This window comes from Dendrobates tinctorius, unplaced genomic scaffold (assembly GCF_039654945.1).
Source record: "Dendrobates tinctorius isolate UK_male_01 unplaced genomic scaffold, ASM3965494v1 ptg000039l, whole genome shotgun sequence".
NCBI classification, from domain to species: Eukaryota; Metazoa; Chordata; class Amphibia; order Anura; family Dendrobatidae; genus Dendrobates; species Dendrobates tinctorius.
Window position 1 is genome coordinate 16054163 of NW_027361707.1, and position 27224 is coordinate 16081386.

Here is a 27224-nt window from a genome sequence, read left to right on the forward strand (position 1 = left end):
TGAGTGGTAGGCAATCACCTCATGCTCATTGGTTGTGTAAAAGGTATCAAACATGCGGGACAGGGATTCGAGCTTCAAATCCAAGCACCAGCCAATGCTCCTCGAGTGCTGAGCACATCCCAGCACCCAGATACTCGATGTTTGCTCATCCCTAATTACAATCACTGTTCTTATTGGGGCTCACAATCTAAATTCCCTATTAGTATGTCTTTGGAGTGTGGGAGACAGTAGAGAACCCAGAAGAAACTCGCACAAACATAGGGAGAACATACAAAAAAAGAGACCAAGAGGGTCTTCTCTCTCTATTTTGCCTGTAAAGCGTTCTTTTGGTCAGCAGGGTCATCCCTCTCTTTTTCACTCTTCTGTAGTGTGTAAGCTCTTATGGTCAGTGGGGTCCTCTCTCCTGTAGAGTGTAAGCTCTTACGGTCAGTGGGGTCCTATCTCTCTCCTGTAGAGTGTAAGCTCTTATGGTCTGTAGGGTCCTGTCTCTCTCCTGTAGAGTGTAAGCTCTTATGGTCAGTGGGGTCCTCTCTCTCTTGTAGAGTGTAAGCTCTTATTGTCAGTGGGGTCCTGTCTCTCTCCTGTAGAGTGTAAGCTCTTATGGTCAGTGGGGTCCTGTCTCTCTCCTGTAGAGTGTAAGCTCTTATGGTCAGTGGGGTCCTTTCTCTCTCCTGTAGAGTTAACCAGGAAACTATAGGATAAATCAACACAAATAGGGTCTTATCCGAGAAATAGTTAGTTTAACGCTCAGATTAAACTCACCCGTTCAATCTGTTAGAGACGCATATAATGTAGAAAATCAGCTGCAGCGGATCCACGGGTCAGCATTCAGCAAGCAACCATCAGACATCAGACTGTAAAGGGAGTTAGTGAACAATATTCCACACTGCCAATTGAATGGAGACGAATATCCCAGTGTGGTAGAGTAAGGTGGTGGTTTATTTCAACGCGTTTCGAAGTACATAACTTGTTTTTTGCCTGTAGAGTGTAAGCTCTTATGGTCAGTAGGGTCCTCGCTCTCTCCTGTAAAGTGTAAGCTCTTATGGTGCGGGTCCTTTGTCTCCTCCCCACCAAGTGTATTTTCTGAGCAATTACTTGATTTCCAGTATTGACATTCACGCAAATTTAATTAGCCTCGAATTAAAGCATTTGGGAAACTTTGGCAAAGTCTGTGAATTCAAATTTCAGAAGATCCGCTCATTTCTAATGGTAAGTCAAATTCCTATGGAACACATTGAACTGAATGCAAAACTTACCGAATACTCAGACAGCACAAAGATGTCTGAGTCAACCTTAAAAGGTCTTGGGTGATAGTGACAAAGGCAGTTACAAGGAGACAATTGAAACAAGTGAAAAGTAAAAAAAAGTTTTTAAAAATATTATTAAAAATGTAAAAATTTAAATCACCCCCATTCGCCCCATTTAAAGGGAATTTGTCACCCTTTTTTTGCCCTATTAGCTGCTGGCATAGACATTGGGGGCTTATCTACAGCATTCTGTAATGCTGTAGATAAGCCCCCGATGTAACCTGAAGGAGAAGAAAAACGCGTTATATCATACTCACCGAGGTGGGCGGTCCGGTCCGATGGGTGTTGCGGTCCGGACCGACGCCTCCCTTCTTCATGCGATGACGTCCTCTTCTCCCATCCTGTAATGGCTCTGGCGCAAGCGCACTTCTCTGCCCTGTTGAGGGCAGAGCAGAATTCTGCAGTGCGCAGGCGCCAGACCTCTCCCGACACATGCGCACTACAGGACTCTGCTCTGCCCTCAACAGGGCAGAGAAGTGCGCTTGCGCCAGAGCCATTACAGGACGGGAGAAGAGGACGTCATCGCATAAAGAAGGGAGGCGCCGGACGGGATGGCAACACCCATCGGACAGGACCACCCACCTCGGTGAGTATAATATAACGTGATTTTCTTATCTTTCAGGTTACATCGGAGGCTTATCTACAGCATTACACAATATTGTAGATAAGCCCCCGATGTCTATGCCGGCAGCTGAAAGGTCAAAAAAAAGGGTGACAGATTCCCTTTAAACTATTAAAAATAACTAAAAAATACACATATTTGGTATCTTCACATTCAGAATTGCCCAATCTGTCAAAATATAAAAAGAATTCATCTGATCAGTAAACAGCGTAACGAAAAAAAGAATCAAGATTCCAGAATAACGCTTTTTGGTCGCTGCAACTTTGCAAAAGATTGTTCCTTTTAAAAAAATAAGCCCTCACCCAGCCCCAGATCATGAAAAATGGAGACACTACGGATCTTGGAATATGGCGATTTTATTTTTTTGACAAACTTTGGAATTTTTTTTTCACCATTTAAATAAAAAATAACCTATATATGTTTGCTATCTACGAAATCATAATGACCTGGATAATCATAATGGCAGCTCAGTTTTAGCATGACAGATCAGTTTTTTTGCAATGTCACAGCACTTTTTTTTTTTCCTATTTTCCAGTACATTATATGGCAAAATCACTGGTATCATTCAGAAGTACAACTCGTACAGCAAAAAAACAAGCCCTCACATGGCAATATTGACCGAAAAAATAAAAAAGCTACATGGCTCTGGGAAGAAGGGGAGCAAAAACGGAAATTCAAAAGCGGAAAAACCCAAGGTGGTAAAGAGGTTAAAGGAATTTTACTATATTGTGTTTGAGGTATGTATGACATTTTACTTACAGAATTTCTATCTCTTATCAATCTTCATTTACAGATCATATACTGTATTTACACAGCAGATTCTCGAAGTACCTAAGCCAGGAGTCAAATCTCTATCTGTACAGCTGTTCCTTTGCACCATAGGACTAACTTTGAACCCATGTGTAACTGCAACCACTTGCCTCCTGTAGCCGTATTCAATGTCTTTTTCATTTGGACTTTTCTATCTTTCTGCATGAAAATCTAGAAAAATGCATCTTCTCCGTACAACGATTTGGAAACTTACACTGTAATTTATCCCATATTTTCATTTCCTTCACTTTTGGTGTTTTTTTAATCTTGTCCCAATAACCTTTGTTTACAGGAATAAAGTTCATTCCAGGACTCCCGATTTATGGGTTAATAAAATGCAGAATAAAAAATGTAATCTGCATTTACCGTATCCTAAATAAACTCCTATTACCAGCAATAGCAATTCCTTTTCCTTAACCGAGGACTTGGGTTTCTGTTCGCTCAAGTCTCAGTGAACCCAATAAAAGCAACCACACGTTATTTTGGAGGTAACAGGCCTACGGATTATTTTAAACACAGCTTTATTTCACTACATATTTTACAATAAACATCCTCCAGTATATTGGCTCGACCTTGTGTTGAAAGCCCACAAACCTTTTGTGGCTTTTGTGCCCCGCAGCTAATTCTCTAAATACATAGCACATTTTCTTTTTTGCTTTTTTTTTTTATATGCTAAGTTATTTCTTTCCAGTTTTTTTTTTTCCCACATAAAATTCCTATAAAAAAGGAATCATCATAACAAACCAGCTAACATGGCGTTTGTCTAAGGCGGTATGTGGGCAGGGCTGTAGGCCGGGCTTGTCTGGGTCCTCGGGCATTTCCAGATGGCTGTAACTGATAAAATTATACATTTTGCCTGCTTTGCTTGTATTGTAAATATAGATTGGGCTGACCCGTATGATAATCCCCTTGCCCAGTGGCTATTTTTTTTTTTTTCACTTTTTCATCCAAGAGTCAATAAAAAAAGAGGGACGTAATGCTTTCTGGTCAGGGAAAAATAACTTAAGATAGTAATGAGTAGCACTTTGATGCCTTTGAGTTTCACAAATACAGTATCGGCATGTCTTTCAATTAAGTGCATAATCTACTGTATTACAATGTACCATGTAATCCCAAATTATACTAATAAACCATAGACACATTTCCTTTATATTTTAGACAAAAAATGGAGGTTTTTGTGCTCAGATAACTTTGATCAAGGTTTCAGACCTTAATTAGCCTGTTAGGGTTATGACTTGTTCACTATCATCGTTAGGAAAGGCCAGGTGATGCAAATTTCCAGCTTTATAAAAACCCAGCCTCCTCTAACCATCTGCCAAAAAACAACAGCCATGGGTATTTCCAAGCAGCTGCCTAGCAATCTGAAAATGAAAGTAGTGAAGGCCCACAAAGCAGGCTATAAGAAGATAGCCAAAGGTTTCCAAGCTGCCCTTTACTCAGTTCAAAATCTAATTAAGAAATGGCAATTAACAGGAACAGTGGAGGTCAAGATAAGGCCTTGAAGACCAAGCAAAAATTTCAGTGAGAGATGCTCTTAGGATTGCTAGAGAGACAAATTAGAACCCCTGCTTCACTGCAAAAGACCTTCAGAAAGATTTTGCAGACTCTGGAGTTGTAGTACATTGTTCTACTGTTCAGAGACACCTGCAAAAATATGGCCTTCATGAAAGAGTCATCAGAAGAAAACATCTCCGGTGTCCTCATGAAAGGACACATTTTGAAAACAAGTCCTGTGAACCAAAGAGGTTAAAATGGAACTCTTTGGCCACAATGATCAAAGGTATGTGTGGAAAAAAAATGCCACAGAATTACAGAAAAAGAACATCTCGTCAACCATTAAGCATGGGGATAGATCAATCATGCTTTGGGGTTGTGTTGCAGCCAATGGCACGAGGAACATTACATGGATAAAGAGAAGAATGGATTCAATTAAAATTCAACAAATTCTTGATGCAAATATAACACCACCTGTAAAAAAAGCTGGTCAAAATCAACAAAAGACTGTCTCAAAACGTGCAAACTGAAGGTTTTACAATGGCCCTCACAGTCCCCTGATATAAACATCATTGATAAATCTGTGGCTAACCCTCAAAATAGCAGTGCAGGCAAGACGACCCAGGAATCTCACAGAGCTGGAAGTATTTTCCAAGGAAGAATGGATGAAAATCCCTCAAACAAGAAGTGAAAGTCTCTTGGCTGGCTACAAAAGCGTTTACAAGCTGTGATTCTTGCAAAAGGGGGAGCTACTTGGCAGTAACCATGCAGGGTGACCAAGCTTTTATATTGGTCCATTTTCCTTTTTGTAATTTTTAAAATGCAAAAGATGAGTTTTTTTGTTTGTTTTTTTAACTAAAATACAAAGGAAATATGTCATCTTTAACTTTAGGCCTTTTAGAGATCATTTTATCTTCAACTTGCTTAACTGTTCAAAATAACAGTAATTTTGACCAGCGGTGCCCAAACTTACATGCCACTGGTCTCATATATATATATATTATTTATATACAGTATGAATTTATACAGTATAAGAATATTTTTTTTTTACTTACGCTTATAACAAGAGTATTTCAGATCCCAATAGAAGATATTTGCTATAAATATGAAAAATATGATTTCTTCGTTTATGTATCATAGTTACTCTGCACCCATTATTATATCTGCTCAGTTCAGGAGTGTGCTGCTCCCCAGCCTCCAGACTCCCTGATTGTAAGACGGCGGTGCACTCCTTTTTGATTGACATTTGAGGCCAGCAGCATATATGAGCCACTTGCCTGCACTATGTGATCTCGATGCTGCTATATGAGGTAGCTTTGCTCGGTAGCACCGATGTTGGCTGGGATTAGGAGTGCACTCTAGTACTCTAGTAACAGTGCACTCTAGCAATCCTGCTTCAGTGTAGTGCTTACCAGCTCGACAGGATAGAGCTTGTAAGCACTACTCAAGTTCTGCCTGACTGCAATGGCAACACTTAAGGTACTGTCACACTTAGCGATATCGCTAGCAATATCGCTATAACTTGTGACGTTATAGCGATATTGCTAGCGATATCACTATGTCTGATACTTACCTACGACTCGCTCCCCCGCTGCTTATCGCTGATCGCGCGAGAACGTCCTGGACTGCTTCTCGTCGTCAGCTTCCTGCGGCGCTTCCTGTGGAGAGATGAGTGACGAGCGTGGAGCCGGGCGGGAGGACGTCAAGATCGCCTCGTCTGACAGGTAAGTAGTGACCACCGACCCCTGCGATGTCGCTGGTGAGATCTGCCTGTGTGTCAGCTCACTAGCGACCACTTAGCGATGCACCAGCGATCCTGACCGCGTCATATCGCTGGTCGGGATCGCTGGTACATCGCTAAGTGTGACAGTACCTTTAAGCACAAAAAAAAATTGACAATAGGGGAATAGGAAGATGCCAATAAATAGTTAATTACAAATGTGCTTATTTTTGCAAGCACTAATCAACAACATCCATTGATGAATATGGGAATTATGTTACCAGCTTTTGTTCCTAAATGTCCTTATAGCCAAAGTGTAACTAAGAAAAACATACCATGCATTTCTATTAACGGGATCAAACCTGCAATTAAAAAAAACTGTAATATTAAAATAATTTTGGGCTAAAAGGAGCAGAGCACCAACAATAGGACCCATTCACCCTCCCCTTTGTTCCGTCAAGACAGAATTATGACTTTAGTTTTATACCCACTGCTTTATTTTGGTCACTATTCTCGAGCCTTCTATATAATTCTAAAAGCATTTGATACTGGTAAAAAAAATTTGGGCCATTTTTGTAAATTTCAATTTAAAAAAAACTTTTTTTTTTTTTGCTAAGACTTCATAACGTAGCTCTACGGTCTCTTAGATTTAGAAGTCAAAGAACAGGAACGTTGGAACCTCCAGTCGTGTAATGGAAGCAGCTTGACAGAGATGTACTCAGCAGGTCCACGTAGTTTTTCCTCTCCGTTATTAAAAATAGAGAGGCTTTGATAAATAATCCTCCCAAGTTATGAGCTGTAGTGAGAAGCATCCATTAAATGCAATGCAAGCCCATGTGGTTTTTTGCCGTTTAGAATGTTAATACATGTTCTATAAGTCTTACAGCCAACGTTTATTCTTGTGTCTCGCTGCCAAGAACAATACATTCGGTTAACGGGCTCGCTAGTACAAAACTCTACCAAAAGGTAAAAAATGTTTACTTGTGGTCTTTCTGGAACAAGAATGGTTCATTTCTGTTTTAAATCAAATCATTAGTTCTAAATTCCCTTTAAATTCATGCGAGATGGGTCATAAAAAAATTTCTTGTAATGTATCCACTTCACCGCTTCTAGAAAGTGGAGTGAAGCCTTAATAACTTATGCCTGTTTTGGCAAGGAGTGTGGAAAATGTTGATGAACTGTGTAAGTATTCGGGGCAAGAAGCCTGGTGCATGGAAAGATGAAGATAGAGACGCATGAGACTGAGCGCTCTTGACAGTGTGATATCCTGGTGTTAGTCACTGTCGCACTTCACGAGAAGTCTAGGAAAGCTCGGGGGTAATAAAATACTACTTCTTCATTAAAGTATCAGCCAAACTTAAAAAAAAAAGAAATGGTAAGACCTAATCTGAAAAGGAAATTTCCAACTGGATTATATATGTTTGCCAGGCTCCCCTATTTTCTTTATTTTAATGGTAGTTTGTAGTTTGGCGTTATAATTTATTGCGTAAGATTAATCCAAATGCAAATGTGTACTTTGTATTCCTATAAATTATTTCTCGGAAATGAAAGCTGAATTAATCTAATTTATTTTGAATTTATTATAAATGTAAAGCAATGTAGCTGAAGGCAATTTTTATGTTATTTTTTTCAAAACTTTTTATTTTTTATATACTTTTTTAACACACATTATATAATACTTTTGAGCAATTACCAATGCGTAATAAGAACCTTTTTGGTTATTAATTTGCTCTATATAAATCGGCAAATAGTTAATAAGGTTCTAAAAGATATAAAAGATCGCTAAGTGTTGGAAATATCAATTAGTCTTCTCTACTTTTATTCTGTCCACTCTGTCCCCTTCTAGATGACTTCTTGAGTTGCTGAATCATAGTGTTGGTCTGACTAGTGACTTCGCTCACTTACAAGAATCAGATTGTCCATCTGATGTAATATTGGGGAAGACTGGTTTGACTGTTGGTGTGGAGGTGGTGGACCAGATGTCAGAAGATGTAACGAGAAAGCCTGTGAGAAGTTGCAGAGGGGGTTATCTTCCTAAAAAAAAGCAGACTCTAGAGCGGAAAGCAGTATGGTTGCTTTGACAAATGGAGAAAGTGACTGGTAGTGGTCTAGAACCAAGGGTTGAACTATAATAGGTGCAGGACCCAGACTCTGGAGCCTACTGGGCCCAAAGGGTTCCTTTGGCCCATATGAAAAGACTATTACTATTGAAGACCTGTGATAGTTTGGGGCCTTGATCAGGATTCTGCATTGGGGCCAATGAGCTTCAAATCACACTACTCTGGAACTGATAAAGTTGGCCTTGTAGTAGGTAGACATTTTAAAGGACCTTGTGGGCTGTTGCCTAACCAATATTGGCTGAAGTTCGCCCATATGGTTAGCCAACTTGGGATTCAGAAGAGAGTCTGATTAGGGATTCATGATGGGTCAGGATTGGGTACTCAAATCCCAGGGAGGCTGTAGTTGTTTATTTAAGGAGAACCACTCAAGAACACCAGACCCTCCACAAGCAATGGATAGGATATGGAGGAAATTAGCACCAAGGATCTGGAACATATTTTCAAGACTTTTTTTAGGGGAAGGAGAACAGTAAGAAATACGGAAGGAAGGTAGAGAGAGGGATGTTAAAGGAAGAGGAAAATAGGGAGGAATCAACAAAAAAAGAACTCTTTATTAACAAGTGAATTTGATGCCAATTCTTGAACATAATAAATAATAATAATAAATTTTATTTCTATAGCGCCGACATATTCTGCAGCACTTTACATTTCAGAGGGGATTTGTAGACAATAGACATTACAGCATAACAATAATCACATAGATTATAACAAACACCAAGAGGAATGAGGGCCCTGCTCGCAAGCTTACAGTCTATGAGGAAAGAGGTAGACACGAAAGGTGGGTGGTAACAGTTGCCCTGATTGTATAGACCAGCCATAATGTTAAGTGTGTAACAGTACAGACACAGAGGGCTAATGGATGCGTAAAGCATGTGGGAACAAGATGCGGGGAACCTGGTTATGGTAAAACTTTTGGCTGTGCCACCCAGGGATAGATTAGGTTAATGTGTTGAGGCGATAGGCCAGTCTGAAAAAATGCATTTTCAGGGCACGCTTAAAATTGTGGGGATTGGGGACTAATCGTATTGACCTGGGAAGTGCATTACAAAGAATTGGCGCAGCACGTTTAAAGTCTTGGAGACGGGAGAGGGAGATTCTGATTATTGAGGATGCTAACCTCAGGTCATCAGCAGAACGGAGGGCGCAGGTAGGGTGGTATACTGAAACAAGGGAGGAGATGTAGGGTGGTGCTGAGCCATGGAGGGCTTTGTGGGTGAGGGTAATAAGTTTATACTGAATTCTGGAGTGGATGAGTAGCCAGTGTAATGACTGGCACAAGGTAGAGGCATCGGTGTAACAATTGGTGAGGAATATGATCCTGGCTGCAGCATTCAAGACAGATTGGAGAGGGGAGAGTTTGGTAAGAGGGAGACCGATTAGAAGAGAGTTACAATAGTTGTGACGAGAATGAATAAGAGAAACAGTAAGAGTTTTTACAGAGTCAAAAGTAAGAAAAGGTCGAATTCTAGAAATGTTTTTGAGGTGCAGATGACAAGAGCGAGCCAGTGAACGGATGTGGGGGGCAAAGGAAAGCTCAGACTCAAGTATAACCCCAAGACAGCGGGCATGTTGCTGGGGAGTAATAGTGGAACCACACACACAGAAATGGCAATGTCGGGTATAGGTACATTAGTAGAGGGAGGAAACACAAGGAGTTCAGTCTTTGACAGGTTCAGTTTCAGATATAGTGAGGACATGATATTAGACACAGCGTTTAGAAAATCGCCGGTGTTTTCTAGAAAGGCTGGCGTGATGTCAAGAGAAGAAGCGTACAATTGGGTGTCATCAGCATAGAGATGGTACTGGAAACCAAATCTACTAGGGGCAGTGTACAAAGAGTGAACATATGAAATGTATAACTCATGGGAATCAAAAAGTAGTGCGAACATATAAATCCCCTAAAAACACAGTTTAATTAAAGTACATTAAAAAACACCTATCCCAGTGAAAAAATGGCAAATACCATGAATGAAAAGACCTAATCTGGGATGCTAGATAGCCCTACATTAAGGCTTACTGATACCTTCCTAGCCGTGGAGGTTGGCACCCTAAGAACGAGTTTTGGCACCCCCACTCAACGAGGACTGTCCCTCACTCCCCTACCAGGCTAGGAAGGTATCAGTAAGCCTTAATGTAGGGCTATGTAGCATCCCAGATTAAGTCTTTTCATTCATGGTATTTGCCATTTTTTCACTGGGATAGGTGTTTTTTAATGTACTTTAATTAAACTGTGTTTTTAGGGGATTTATATGTTCGCAGTGTACAAAGAGAAGTGGAGGGGGCCTAGAACCGATCCTTGAGGAACCCTAACAGTAAGGGGAAGGTGAGAGGAGGAGGAACCGGCAAAAGATACAGTAAAGGAGCAGTCAGAGTGATAGGAGGAGAACCAGGAGAGGACGGTGTCCTTGAGGCCAATGGAACGGAGCATAGTGAGGAGGAGCTGATGATCCACAGTGTCGAATGCTGCAGAGAGGTCCAAGAGAATTAGCATGGAATAATGACCATTTGATTTAGCTGTTAGTAGATCATTAGAGACTTTAGTGAGGGCAGTTTCAGTAGAGTGTAAAGAGCGGAAACCGGATTGGAGAGGGTCGAGAAGAGAGTTATCAAAGAGATAGCGGATAAGACTGGAGTGGACCAGGCGTTCCAGGAGTTTAGAGATGAAGGGAAGATTAGAGACAGGTCTATAGTTAGCGGCACAGTTTTGGTCGAGAGATGGCTTAAGTAGTGGATGTATGATGGCATGCTTAAATGAGGAGGGAAAGATACCAGAAGAGAAAGAGAGGTTAAATATTTTAGTTAGGTGAGGGGTGACAGCAGGGGAAAGGGACTGGAGGAGATGTGACGGAAATGGGTCACTGGTGCAAGTGGTTGGGCGAGAAGATGCAAGGAGCCTGCTTACTTCTTCTTCTGTGACTGGTTCAAAATCAGAGAGTGAGCTAGATGCAGTGGGGGAGGGAGGACGGTGCATGGTATGAGGTGATAGGGAGATAATTTCCTGTCGAATCTGGTCAATTTTTTCTTTGAAGTAATTGGCCAGATCGTCAGCTCGGAGCTCCGTGGTTGGGGCCTGTACTCTTGGGTTGAGTAGAGAATGAAATGTGTGAAAGAGACGTTTCGGGTTATTGGACAGTGAGGTGATGAGGGTGTTGAAATAGGTTTGTTTGGAGAGGTGAAGGGCAGTGTTGTATGTTCTAAGCATAAACTTATTTTGTTCTCCAATATGGTTGCAGCTTCCGATCCTTTATCACATTGGATGCTCTAAATTCCAAGTGGATTTTCATGATCTCAGGATCTTACCTTGCATACAATATAACCATGGAAAATTTGATCAATAATTTTCCCTGAATAGATATGAATTTTAAAAAAATATTCATTCAATAATATTAATAAATATGAATGGGATGCCAAGATCTGTGGCTAAAAAATTATCAACAGGTACATTCATTTGTGGAAAAAAAATCTTCTTTCTGGTTGTGTAGCCTCCATACACGAGTCATAGAAAGAGACAGAAATGGAAAGGAATGGAAAAAGTAACTAGACATGAATTCATGTTGACAGTGTCAATGGAGAAGCAGAGAATATGTGAAGTGGAGATGATAAATATCACAGTCAACCACAAGACAGGAAATTACACTTAACTATTTTGTGGAGATTCGGGAGGGTGCCTGACTGCTGTCACTGGTGCCATAAAGAGAGAGATTTAGAAAATGCTAAATAGTATTCCTCATGGCAGGAAAACACTGGAGAGTTTACAGTCAGATGGACAATGTAAAGTGGCAGCAAGTGAGAAGAGGAAGCGACATGTCAAATGATATGGAGAATATAATTACTGTAATTACCACAAGGGGGGAAATATTTTGGATAAGAGACTACTAGGAGAGCTTTAGACTAGTCATAGACAAAATGTTAACCTTACAGTAATTATTCACCCATGAATGTTATTTTTTTTTTTATCAAAATTCACTAAATATTTTCTTACTACAGTATATCTTCATAATGATCGGAGGTTTGATTTTCTAGTAGGGCTCCAAATCCGTCTTGTTACCATGGGCATAAAAGATGACTTGTTAGCCACTTTGCAGCTTCTAAAAATGTACACTTATGAATAAGGTTATGCATGGATCATCTTGAGCTGAGAATGAGAATACAGATGTGCACTTTGATTTCTAAGTGTACCAATGCAAGATTATAACCATTGGCGCAGAGTTCAGGTAGTAGAAATTGGTCTATGGTCCACAAAAACAGACAATATGTATCATGTTCCAAATTTATTCTGAATCTTTTTAAAACATTTTGCTCTTTTCCCAACTGATTTGAAGTCTCTGATAATATATAGCAAATATATTACACCTTATGCCATTTTTTGCCCATAATTTTGTCATAGAGCATTCCAGTCACTGTCATGCAGGCACTGTATGTGATCACCTGGCAGGACAGCTACTATCAGGGGCAGGATGGAGACATATGGGAGTAGGATGGGAGAACATGTGGGGGCAGGATGGAGACACACGGGGCCAGGATGGGAGATCATATCGGTTCAGGATCGAGCCATATGGGGCCAGGATGGGGGCAGGATGAGAGATCATATGGGGGCAGGATCGAGACAAATGGGGCTAAAATGGGAGAATATATGGGGCAGGATGGGAGAATATATGTGAGCAGGATGGGAGAACTTATGGAGGCAGGATGGAGACATATGGGAGCAGGATGGGAGAATATACGGGGCAGGATGACGACACATGGGGCTAGGATGGGAGATTATATGGAGCCAGGATGGGAGAACATATGGAGGCAGGATGGGATAACATATGGGACCAGGATGGGAGAACATATTGGGGCAGGACAGAGACATATGGGAGCAGGATGGGAGAATATATGGGGGCAGGATAGAGACACATGGGGCCTGGATGGGAGAACATATGGGACCAGGATGGGAGAACATATAGGAGCAGGATGAAGACATATGAGGCCAGGAATGAGATACATGGGACCAGGATTGAGATACATGTGGGTCAGTGCTGAGACACATGGGGCCAGGAATGAGACACATGGGGGCCAGGAATGAACTGAGAATGAGACATTTGGGGTCCAGAATGGAGTACATATGGAACCAGGATTGGTGACTTTATTACATGAAGGGGCCACGATGTGGGACATTATTACTGTAGTGGCTCATTAAGGGATATTATTACTGTTTTGATATATTTTATTTTTGAGGATACTGTTTTCAGTGTGGGGCAGGTCCTGTTACTGTGCAGGGCAACACTATTTCACTTCACTATTTACTTCATCTGGCGTAGTGCAGAAGGTGGTGGAAATTGGGGCATGTGTTCTGGAAGTGGTGCTCTGGATAACTATGTGTTATTTGGAGCTCTAAAAAGTCCATGTGCATAAAAGCACAAAACTGATTATCATGGTTTCTTCACATTTTATGAAAAATAATCTCAAAACTGTAAGTAAATGTACCATAGTCCATCTTTTAGCAACTCCCATTATTTAATTCCTGAATGTCACATCTTCAACAAAGTGAAAAATTGCTAATTACGGCTCTCGGAAAGATCCACTGTACAGGATGCAATAATGAATTCTCTAATTAAAAGTTTTGCTCAGGGGCTCAGCATGACCTTCACCCCCAGGTGCTTGACAAGTGGTCCACCCAAAATAAGCTCCCCACTGTGAGCCATATTAATATCCTCCCTCACAGATTTGATGGATGGTAATTGGTACATGAAGCTCTAACGTCACCACAGGGCAATATCTCTATTGTGGCTATTTATGGGGAAAGTACACACATCCACTCTCGCTAGATGGTGAGTGATGGACGGTGATCTCTGTTGGAATACACTGAAAAAAGGCGCATGGACCGCACATCCAAAAAAACATATGTTGATCCAATGCAGCCAGGTGAAAATAAACATTAATGAACATGAGGTTCTTTGTTTAGCATTTTGATCAGACTGTATGAAGCACACTGCTACGTTGCAGCGAACCTCTTAGTGTGTCTCTATCGGCTTAGTGGAGCCGCGCGCCAACCACCGCCGCACCGGCAATGCACATGCAGGGCAGACGGCCTGGTGCCTCACAGTGCCCATGCTGCAAGACTGAGTCACTGTGACTCCAGGCCGCACCACCACACAAATACAAATCGACAGCCACAATGGCCGCCACACAGCACCGAAAATCACCTTCCTCAAGCTCTCAATTGAGAGCAAAAATAGGTCGGACGCCCTTTGCCATCTCCTGCTAGTTAAAATCACATATGCCAAATGGGAGGACCAAGAAAGGGGACAGATTATGTGTTAGCAGCGGATTAATCAGCGTAACATCCAGAGTCAGCAACACAGAATGTAGATTTATTCATATCCAGGTTGAACAGCTTACAGCATGAAATGTGATCAGTCTGGTATCTGCTGTGGCTTGCAGCATGGGCGTATTACAACAACAAGAAGGGAAGAGAAGGTGGGGGCATCCTGTCTGTTCTTTTTTTTTTTTTGTCACTGAACTTTGTTAACAATTTCACAATATGCACAATATATCAAACAGTACAGTAGTAGTTGTTGCAATACATACAGATCAATATGCATTATTCCAACACCCCCACTCAACAACTACTTATCCTCTTAGTCCCAGTGTGTTTCTCAATTCTTGGAATCTGGCTCGTGGCAATGGCTTTTTCATAATGTCAGCTGACATCTTATCAGTTTCACAATAGACGAACTGAATTATGCCACGATCTATCAAATCACGTAAATGATGATGTCTGACGTCAATGTGCTTGGTTCTAGCACTGATCTTTTCACTGCATGCAAGTTTAATGCATCCTTGGTTGTCCTCATAAATAACCTAATCTATCCCTTTGTGGCACAGCCAAAAGTTTTACCATAACCAGATTTCCCGCATCATGTTCCCACATTCTTTATGCCTCCATTAGCCCTCTGTGTCTGTACTGTTACACACTTAACATTATGGCTGGTCCATACAATCAGGGCAACTGTTACCACCCACCTTTCGTGTCTCCCTCTTTCCTCATAGACTGTAAGCTTGCAAGCAGGGCCCTTATTCCTCTTGGTGTTTGTTATAATCTACGTGATTATTGTTATGCTGTAATGTCTATTGTCTGTACAAATCCCCTCTGAAATGTAAAGTGCTGCGGAATATGTCGGCGCTATAGAAATAAAATTTATTATTACTATTATTAATGATGGAAAGATAAAAGTATGGCAAAGGCGTGGTACAGCTCATGATCCAAAGCATACGACATCATCTGTAAAACACGGCGGAGGCAGTGTGATGGCTTGGGCATGCATGGCTGCCAGTGGCACTGGGTCACTAGTGTTTATGATGATGTGACACAGGACAGAAGCAGCCGAATGAATTCTGAGGTATTCAGAGCCATACTGTGTGCTCAGATCCAGCCAAATGCAGCCAAACTGATTGGTCGTCGTTTCATACTACAGATGGACAATGACCCAAAACATAAAGCCAAAGCAACCCAGGAGTTTATTAAAGCAAAGAAGTGGAATATCCTTGAATGGCCAAGTCAGTCACCTGATCTCAACCCAATCGAGCATGCATTTCACTTGTTAAAGACTAAACTTCAGACAGAAAGTTCAGGACAGAGACCCAACAAGGAAGAACACCTTGACGTTGGCTGTTGGGCTCACATATATTGGTCAATCTATGCTCTAAGTACCTTCTTTTTTATTGTAATTTTTCATAGTGAGATATTGCTGTTTCCTTTTTCCAATATTCCATATGTACAAATGAACAGTTTTCCTACTTTCTATGCCAGTAATGCAGTTTCAATATTGTAAAGTTATAATTTTTAGCAATTCAGGGTGCAACTTTACGTTTTGTACTGTATATATTATTTCCTTAGGGGACTTGAACCTGAATCACTTGAATGTTTGTACAGTTCTGTAAAATTGCGGCATAATGCAAAGTTATCTTTTATGGAGCCCAGTCACAGACCACAAGTTGAACTTCATAGCTGTACAAACAGTAGTCTCTAAGCTCTAATCGGCATCATGCCCTATGCTGTGGGATCAAACAATAAGGCAGCACTCTGTAGCGCCATATTATGCAAATATGAAATATGTCAATTGAATTGCATTACTGCACTAGAAAAATAAAAAATTGAGAATGCTTAGCACATAAATTGCCCAATTCATGTGTACCTGGAAGCCACGTTAAGGCGACTCTCGTTTCCAGGACCTAACTTAATCTATATCTTTGTAGAAGGGTAGAGTCCTGCTGTGATTAAAAATGCCTGAGGCTAAGAGGTGGAGTGCTCAGTCAGAAGGCCAATGCATAGAAATAAAAAAGCAGACCGTCACATCCAAACATAAACTAGGTGTGAACAGGTGACTACCTAGACTCACCAACTCATATACAATCAAATAAATAAGGCAGCACTCTGTAGCGCCATAGCTTGCAAATATGAAATATGAAAATTGAATTGCTTTACTGCACTAGAAATATGAAAAAGTGAGAATGCTTGGAGCATAAATAGGCCAATTCATATGTACCTGGAAACCACGTTAAGGTAATTCTCATTTTCGGGACCATAACCGAATGCCAATCCTCTCTTAGAAAAAAGCCTTCATCTGTATGGGAACCTATGTAAATCCTCTCCTTAGACTGAAATCTATATCTCTGGGTAAGGTCCTGCTGCGATTAAAAACGCCTGAGGCTAAGGGGTGGAGTCACATCCAAACATAAACTGTGTGTGAACAGGTGCCTACCTAGCGTCACCAACTCATATACAATCAAACAGTGGAATGTAGCAAGTGAAACTGCTGCAATCAGAGCAATATCCAATCGTAAAAATTACACTCGGTGCTAACTGCATAACACAGCCAGCTCTTGCACTGTATGGTGCAGGCCCAGCTTCTGAGCCCGTTCCATACATAAAGTGCACATCTGCTGTACATGTAAGGAGAATGCTGCAAATTGAAACCTGTTTGGAGTGCCATTTTTGCCAGGTTCATGTTTGTGGACTCCTGCAATTTTTTGCACGGGTCCATATTTCCAATAATGGAATATAAAATGGCCAGATAACTATACGTGTTTACATATATGAAGGACAGAAATAGCATTTGCACCCTGGAAAGCAGAGCGAAAAGGCAAATTTTATAGGAAAGCCAGTGGTTGAGTGACCGCTCCTGACTAGGGTTGGGTTGACTTTTCTTTTTGCAGTTGACATAAGTAATCTATCACAGACTTCTTATGATGGTGTATGGTGAACTATTCCTGTAACTGGCAAAATTTCCCCCTCCCGATTCAGAACTGTACGGTTGTTATGGCTGTCGCCATTCTTCTAATAGGCTGCATCAGAGCTGAAGAGTGATGAATAGAAGAAAGTGGGAACCTGGAATAGCCTTCTACCTGATGCTGAAATTGTATATCCAGTTTGCCCAATTTTTTGTCTTATTCCAATCTATCTAAAATAAAAAACGAAGAATCTGCGCATATAGCCTTAGCTAAATATTTTATGGCTTTCAGCCTACAGCAGCTACTATGCAGATCTAAGTTCAGATTTGCAAAATTTACAAAATTCTGGAGGCACATTCTCAGGGAGATCTACTGTATGTCCGGTCCATAGATAATATACTGTAGGAAATGAATAAAGAACACTGGGAGCTTAAGTACCCTAATATAAAATTTAAGGATATAGCCTCAAGTCTTGTTTACCCAAAAGTACAAATTTGTATTCATTTAAGGTCACATATACAAGACAGATAACGGTATAAACATATCCATATAACAAATAACACTTTATAAAAACAGGCGGACAACAATACAACCATAGGGCAACAAGATAGGCACACCATAAAAAAGAGAGAGGGGAGCCCAAAGGAGTCTTAATGTATAGGCGAGACTATGGAATACAATATATTATAGTATAAACCCCCAACAGAGTTTTAAGAGAAAGATAGAGGAGATAATTGTGTGCCCAATTAGTGGACATAAAAATGTGTGACAATTGTCCGGTCTATTCAGAGTTATCACAGCCTCATGGTGCAGAGACGAATGCATGTTTATACACACAAATATCCATCAGGATGCAGCAGGTAATATCGACACACAAGAAAATAGTGCGATAGGCCTCTTGCCCATATGTTGTTATGCCTATATGATGCGCCGAGACCCCGACGCGCGTTTTGCTTTGGCTTCCTCGGGGGCATAGATCATAACAGCTCATTTACATATGAAGAAAAACATGGGTTTCTCTGGAATAAGACATCCTTTTATTCAGCTTCCTATGACCTACATGCTCATATAGAAAACAGGAGGGTCGATCTGACAGATTCCCTTTAACCCCTTACTGCCCACGTGGTGAGCGCCGCTGATCGCGGCCGGGTGTCAGCTGACTATCACAGCTGACACCCGGCACAATGTGCCAGGGGTGGTCACGGACCACCCCCGACACGTTGACCCCTTGCACACCGTGATCAAACACGATCGCGGTGTACCAGGGGTTAAAGGGAAGCATCGGCAGGGAGGGGGCTCCCTCCGTGCTTCCCTGAGCCCCCCATGTGCAGCGCTGCTGCGGGGGTCTCCTTCCCTGCAGGTCCCCGAATCCAAGATGGTGACGGGGACCTTCGGGCCCTGCAGGGAGCTGGCTTCCTCAGTGCCTGCAAAGTGCAGGCAAGAGGAAGTCTTCTTCAATGCCTGTGACAGATCGCTGATCTGTCACAGTGGTCTGTGATGTGAAAGATCAGCGATCTGTCACAGGACAGTGATGTCCCCCCTGGGACAACCTAATAAAGTTTAAAAAAAAAAGTGTAAAAATAATTTTTTAAAAATCGCTAAATAAATTTTAAAAAAAAAATTCCCTAATAAATTCATTTTTTGGAAAAAAAAAAAAAAACAATAAAAGTACACATATTTGGTATCACCGCGTCTGTAACGACCCGCCCTATAAAACTGTCCCATTAGTTAACCCCTTTAGCGAACCCCTTAAAAAATAAAAATAAAAAACGAAGCAAAAAATAATGTTCTATTATCATACCGCCAAACAAAAGTGCAATAACACACGATCAAAAAGATGCATATAAATATCCATGGTACCGCTGAAAACATCATCTTGTCCCGCAAAAAACGAGCCACCATACAGCATCATCAGAGAAAAAAATAAAAAAGTTATAGCTCGCAGAATAAAGCGGTGCAAAAATAATTATTTTTTATATAAAATTGTTTTTATTGCATAAAAGCGCCAAAACATAAAAAAAGACATAAATGAGGTATCGCTGTAACCGTACTGACCCGAAGAATAAAACTGATTTATCAATTTTACAGCAGGCGGAACGGTGTAAACGCACCCCCCAAAAGAAATTCATGAAATGCTGGTTTTTGTTCATTCTGCGTCCCAAACTTCGGAATAAAAAGCGATCAAAAAATGTCACGTGCCCGAACATGATACCAATAAAAACATCAACTCGTCCCACAAAAAATAAGACCTCACATGACTCGGTGGGTCAAAATGTGGAAAAATTATAGCTCTCAATATGTGGTGATGCAAAAACTATTTTTACAGTAAAAAGTGTCTTTTAGCGTGCGAGAGCTGCCAAACATAAAAACCGCCATAAATAGTAAATCAAACCCCCCGTTATCACCCCCTTAGTTAGGGAAAAATAATAAAATTAAAAAAATGTATTTATTTCCATTTTCCCATTAGGGTTAGGGCTAGGGTTAGGGCTAGGGTTAGGGCTGAGATTAGGGTTAGGGGTGTGTTGGGGTTCGGGTTGGAGTTAGAATTGGGGGTTTCCACTGTTTGGGCACATCAGGTGCTCTCCAAACGCAACATGGCATCGGATTTCAATTCCAGCCAATTCTGCGTTGAATAAGTCAAATGGTGCTCCTTCCCTTCCAACCTCTGCCATGTGCCCAAACAGTGTTTGACCCCCACATATGGGGTATCAGCCTACTCAGGACAAATTGCAAAACAACTTTTGGGGTCCTATTTCTCCTGTTGCCATTAGGAAAATAAAAAATTGGGGGCAAAAATATCATTTTGTGGAAAAAAGATATGATTTTTTTATTTTCAAGCCTGGGCGTTATAAACTTCTGTGAAGCACTTGGGGGTTCAAATTGCTCACCTCACATCTAGATAAGTTCCGTGGGGGGGGGCTAGTTTCCAAAATGGGGTCACTTGTGGGGAGTTTCAATAGTTTAGGTACATCAGAGGCTCTGCAAACGCACATGACACCCGCAGACCATTCCATCAAAGTCTGCATTCCAAAACGTCACTACTTCCCTTCCAAGCCCCAACGTGTGCCTATACAGTAGTTTTCTCCCACATATGAGGTATCAGCATACCCAGGACAAATTGGACATCAACTTTTGGGGTCCAATTTCTCCTGGTACCCTTGGGAAAATAAAAAAATTGGGGACTAAATGATCATGTTTGTGGAAAACTACGATTTTTTTATTTTCATGCCCAGGCATTATAAACTTCTGTGAAGCCCTTGGTGGTTCAAAGTGCTCACCACACATCTAGATAAGTTCCTTAGGGGGTCTAGTTTCCAAAATGGGGTCATTTGTGGGGGGTTTCCACTGTTTAGGTACATCAGGGTCTCTCCAAAGGCAACATGACACCCGCAAACCATTCCATCAAAGTCTGCATTCCAAAACATCACTACTTCCCTTCCGAGCCCCGACGTGTGCCTATACAGTAGTTTTCTCCCACATATGGGGTATCAGTGTACTCAGGACAAATTGGTCAACAACTTTTGGGTCCATTTTCTCCTGGTACCCTTGGGAAAATAAAAAAATTGGGGACTAAATGATCATGTTTTTGGAAAAAATACGATTTCTTTTATTTTCACGCCCGGGCGTTATAAACTTCTGTGAAGCACTGGGGGGGTTCAAATTGCTCACCACACATCTAGATAAGTTTCTTAGGGGGTCTAGTTTCCAAAATGGGGTCACTTGTGGGGGGATTCCACTGTTTAGGTACATCAGGGGCTTTCCAAACGCGACATGGTGTCCGATCTCAATTCCAGCCAAAAACGTCAAATGGCGCTGCTTCCCTTCCGAGCTCTGCCATGCACCCAAATAGTCGTTTACCCCCACATGTGGGGTATCAGCATACTCAAGACAAATTGCACAATAACTTTTAGTGTCCTGTTACCCTTGAAAAAGTAAGACTTGAGGGTGAAAAGATCATTTTTTTGAAAAAAATATGATTTTTTAATTGTACGGCTGAACGTTATAAGTTTCTGTGAAACCCTTGGGGTTTCAAAGTTCTCACCACACATCTACATAAGTTCCTTGGGGGGGTCTAGTTTCCAAAATGGTGTCATTTGTGGGGGGTTTCCACTGTTTTGGTACATCAGGGGCTTTCCAAACGCGACATAGTGTCCGATCTCAATTCCAGCCAAAAAAGTCAAATGGCGCTGCTTCCCTTCCGAGCTCTGCCATGCGCCCAAATAGTCATTTACACCCACATATGGGGTATCAGCGTACTCAAGACAAATTGCACAATAACTTTTAGGGTCCTGTTACCCTTGGGAAAATAAAAATTGGGGGTGAAAAGATCATTTTTGTGGAAAAAATATGATTTTTTAATTGCACCGCTGTGCGTTATAAACTTCTGTGAAGCCCTTGTGGGTTCAAAGTTCTCACCACATATTTAGATAAGTTCCTTGGGGGGTCTAGTTTCCAAAATGGTGTCATTTGTGGGGGGTTTCCACTGTTTTGGTACATCAGGGGCTTTCCAAACGCGACATGGTGTCCGATCTCAATTCCAGCCAAAAACGTCAAATGGCGCTGCTTCCCTTCCGAGCGCTGCCATGCGCCCAAATAGTCATTTACACCCACATATGGGGTATCAGCGTACTCAAGACAAATTGCACAATAACTTTTAGGGTCCTGTTACCCTTGGGAAAATAAAAATTGGGGGTGAAAAGATCATTTTTGTGGAAAAAATATGATTTTTTAATTGTACCGCTGTGCGTTATAAACTTCTGTGAAGCCCTTGTGGGTTCAAAGTTCTCACCACATATTTAGATAAGTTCCTTGGGGGGTCTAGTTTCCAAAATGGTGTCATTTGTGGGGGGTTTCCACTGTTTTGGTACATCAGGGGCTTTCCAAACGCGACATGGTGTCCGATCTCAATTCCAGCCAAAAACGTCAAATGGCGCTGCTTCCCTTCCGAGCTCTGCCATGCGCCCAAATAGTCGTTTACACCCACATACGGGGTATCAGCATACTCAAGAGAAATTGCACAATAACTTTTGGGGTCCTGTTACCCTTGGGAAAATAAAAATTGGGGGTGAAAAGATCATTTTTGTGGAAAAAATATGATTTTTTAATTGTACCGCTGTACGTCATAAACTTCTGTGAAGCCCTTATGGGTTCAAAGTTCTCACCACATATCTAGATAAGTTCCTTGGGGGGTCTAGTTTCCAAAATGGGGTCACTTGTGGGGAGTTTCCACTGTTTAGGTACATCAGGGGCTCTCCAAACGTGACATGGCATCCGATCTGAATTCCAGCCAATTTTGCATTGAAAAAGTCAAACGGCGCTCCTTCACTTCTGAGCTCTGTCATGCGCCGAAACAGTGGTTCCCCCCCACATATCATGGATCAGCGTACTCAGGACAAATTGCACAATAACTTTTGCAGTCCAATTTCTCCTGTTACCCTTGGTAAAATAAAAAAAATTGAACCTGAAGTATTTTTTTATGAAAAAAAGTTAAATGTTCATTTTTTTTTCTAAATATTCAAAAAATTCCTGAGAAGCACCTGAAGGGTTAATAAACTTCTTGAATGTGGTTTTGAGCACCTTAAGGGGTGCAGTTTTTAGAATGGTGTCACTTTTGGGTATTTTCTATCATATAGACCCCTCAAAGTGGCTTCAAATATCATGTGGTCCGTAAAAATAAAATGGTGTTGCAAAAATGAGAAATCGCTGGTCAACTTTTAACCCTTATAACTTCCTAACAAAAAAAAAATTGGTTCCAAAATTGTGCTGATGTAAAGTAAACATGTGGGAAATGTTACTTATTAAGTTTTTTGTGTGCCGTATCTCTGTGATTGAAGGGCATAAAAATTAAAAGTTGGAAAATTGAGAAATTTTCACCAAATTTCCATTTTTTTCACAAATAAACGCAGGTTATATGAATGAAATTTTACCACTATCATGAAGTACAATATGTCACGAGAAAACAATGTCAGAATCACAGGGATCCATGGAAGCGTTTCAGAGTTATTACCTCATAAAGGGACAGTGGTCAGAATTGTAAAAATTGGCCCGGTCATGAACGTGCAAACCACCCTTGGGGTTCAATATTTCTAGATCTTAAATGGTAATATCACAATGTATGGTGACACTTGGTGCCATTAGTTGTTAGGTGGTAGGACAAGATATGGACAGGCTATGATAGTCCCTCTTCATTGGCTGTGCTATAACAGGTAATATGATGCAAGGCATTATGGGGAAACTGTCTGAAGTTTTGATCCTTCTCTGGTTGATGCGATCTTTTACAAAGTGTGCGTACATATCAAAATGTTCAAATTTCTCTGTTTCAGCAAGTTCCTAAAAATTCAACACAAATTCGATTTGCTCACCTCTAATATTGAATCATAGAATGTTAGAGTTGGATGGGACCTCCAGGGTCATTGTGTCCAACCCCCTGCTCAATGCAAGAGTCACTAAACCATCCCAGACAGATGTCTGTCCAGCCTCTGTTTGAAGACTTCCATTGAAGGAGAACTCACCACCTCTCGTGGCAGCCTGCTCCACTCATTGATTACCCTCACCGTCAAAACATTTTTTCTAATATCTAATCTGTGTCTCCTCCCTTTCGGTTTCATTTCATTGCTTCTCGTGTTTCCATGTGCAAATGGGAATAATGATGATCCTTCTACAATGTGACAGCCCTTCAGATATTTGTAGATAGCTATTAAGAATATTACATTAAGTATATGTATTCTTTAACTATAGGATGGGATTCTTTTTAGATTCTACCACATCACATTTCCCCTCACTTTTTTTTAAAGTTGACTGAGCTGGCTGTGGGTGGAATCAAAATGGCAATGAGTTGCACCAATTTTTGTGATATTTCATATAGTTTTACGCAAGAATTCCAGCAAACTCGGTTGATGAATCCTGGTCTAAATGTGTAGTAAAAATGAAGTAAGGGATAGATGGTTTTTATTTCTGTTACTTATAAAGCACTGACATATTCCTCAAGGCTGTACAGAGTTTATTCATAGTCTATTTTGCATAATTTGTAGTTCATGGAGCTTATAAACTCGATGCACATATGGATCTCTTTCTGATTTGAGCCCAGAACCCAGATTCACCATGCTGTTATTCAACAGTGTTAACCACTGAGCACTATCCCTCCAATTTTAAAAAGATACCTAAACAATTATCCAGGACAGCTAATAACAAATAATTTGTTCCCAAACTCACATTTATTCATATTTTTAATGCATACCAATAAAACATTTTAAGTAGTGTATAATGGGTGAACTCATATATATGTATTCACTGTTCTATAAATTTTTCATTGATTTTCCAAGCCCCAACCTATCCATTAAACAGAGGCACTTGTTAAAAAATAATGGAAGTAAAAATCCAACGGTTTAGTTGCATCTTTTATATGAAAATTAAAACAAATACATATTCTCCAATAATAAAAAAAAAGTGTTGTTATTATGAATTAGTAGTAGTAATATTAGAGTGTTATAAATATATTATGTCTGGAGACAAGGGGCTGTAATAGAGGCAAACTTCAAGGCAATCACATGCATTAAGGTCATTAAAACTTTTCCACTCAGAGAAGAATTTGAAGCATTCTAAGAAAAGTGTAAACCACATTCTTTACCTTGAAACCTAAAGCATTAGTCCTTAGATTGCATTTTTAGATATGTGCTGTATTTTGGTTGGATTTTTTTCCAACCTTTTATGACGCTAGCCACTACTCAGGGCTGGGTAGTCAAGTGGTCCAAGGTCAAAAGCCAGGAGGGTACATCATAGACAGAGGGGTGAGACCAAGGCATTGTCAGGTCTCAGTCAGGGGTCAGAATTCTAAGAAGGTAGAGGATCACAACAAAAGGGCTAGGCAAATGGATGGTCAAAGCAAATCCAAGGTCGAGCAGCAGAGATCAGAATACAAGTCTAGGAACACAGAGCAAACAAATACCACTTGAGCAAAGATACAATTGGCAGAAATTTAATGCAGGAAGACAGCTAAATGGCCAGGTAACTAATTCTAACGGGAGACACATGCAGGAAGCTCAGGTATTACCTGGCCTTGATTGGACGGCTAAACTGCCACACAAAACACTGACAATTCAGCACACCCCAGCTCCTGATTGGACAGCTGAGCTGTCAATCATCATACCGACATCTCAGAACACCCCTGCCCTAGATTGGACTGCAGAATAGTCATTCACTGAGTCCAGACATCCATCTAGGAGCACATTGGACCTTCTTTGACCTTCAGAGCCTTATTAATTCATTGTGACAGATTCCACTAGGTGTCTTAATCATTCATCAGAAATGTTGGCCGATGTGGACAGGTTTTATCGACTGCGTATTTAAGATTGCTGGACGAATCACCAACAATTTTGAATCCTTCTTCTTCCTGCCTTCCTGAAAATATTTTAAATTGAAGAGAATTGGAGTAAAAAAAAATAAAGATGTCCTTCTGTAGCTTTCCTCTTGGAGTGTGATATTCTGAAATGATTGGAATGAGACAACCAGCTATAAAAAAAAAAAAATGTAACCTACATTACTCTTTCGAGCATGATAAGCAATTTAATATTATTTTTTTCAAAGCTGGTCATCTCACTCCACGCTTCTCTGGATATCTCAAGACACAAGGAAAGGTAAGGAAGAATACATCTGTATGTTGTACTAACTGTCCACCATATTTTATAATGTACTTACTCCATTGTTTGACTCAGGCATCACATTGCACTTAGGTGCCACATATGTAATAAAGGCAGCATATCAATGATTTCTGTCTTGTTGTCTCCATTTGACATGTCTTTTAGGAACACTAAATTACTGTCAGCAAAGACAAGGGGGGGGCCTTGATACACAGACAGTTGGCTCGGACCGAGTGAAGACATAGAGCAATTAGACATTCCTTTGTAATGTATCCACATACTTTACTGGCAAGTATCATTAAATCATTACATTGGAACTGCCGGTTACGAGCTGTCTCAATGCAATGTTTCTAAGAATAGTTATGTATTTTTCCGATGCTTAGGGTTTCTTTGTATAGCCGATTTCACAAAATTTACTTAAAAAATGGTTCTCTAGTTCATCTCCATTTATGTGAAAGGAACTGTCTGGCAATAACCGACCCAAACATTGCATAACAGTTGTGTAATTTTTGAAAAAATAAATCCTTTTTTTTTCTAATCTTGGACAACTCTTTCAATAAAATATGTGCCCAAAATACTAACATACCCATATTTCAATTAGGAAAAGTATCAACAGTTGATATTTAAGTTTGTTTCACATTTTTCTTTGTTGGGACAGAAATTTTGGTAAGGCCGGGGTCAGACTTGCGAGAAACTCGGACGAATCTCGCACATCAATACCCGGCACTGCTGCCGGCACTAGAAATATATGCAGTGCCGGGTATTGACGTGCGAGACTCGTCCGAGTTTCTCGCAAGTCTGACCCCGACCTAAATGTGGCAACATGTTAAAATCCAACTTGCTCAACCCTTCAAAGCCCCAACATCTTTCATCGAAGGGAAACTTGAGTCCCTTTTTCTAATCCTGGGCAACTCTTTAACTAAAATATGACCCCCAAAAAATAAAATACCATATTGTAATTAGGGCAATTGTTGATAGTTAAGTTTGTCTTACTTTTTTCTTTTGTGACAGACATTTTGGCAAAAGTAACAACATGTCAAATTCCAACATGTTCAACCCTCCAATGCCCCAACATCTGTCGTCAAAGAAAAAATTGGGACCTGCTATATGGTTGGCCAGTATCTCTTATATTTTGTAGGGCCACATTTACGGTATTATATTTGCAGAAATTCTGTAGTTTGGGAAACATATTTGTTTATTTTGATGCCCCTAAATCTGGAACAATTTTATGAACATGTTGTAGGACACGTCACTAATTTATTACATAACAAGGTTTATAAGACTGCCATATTTTCTCTC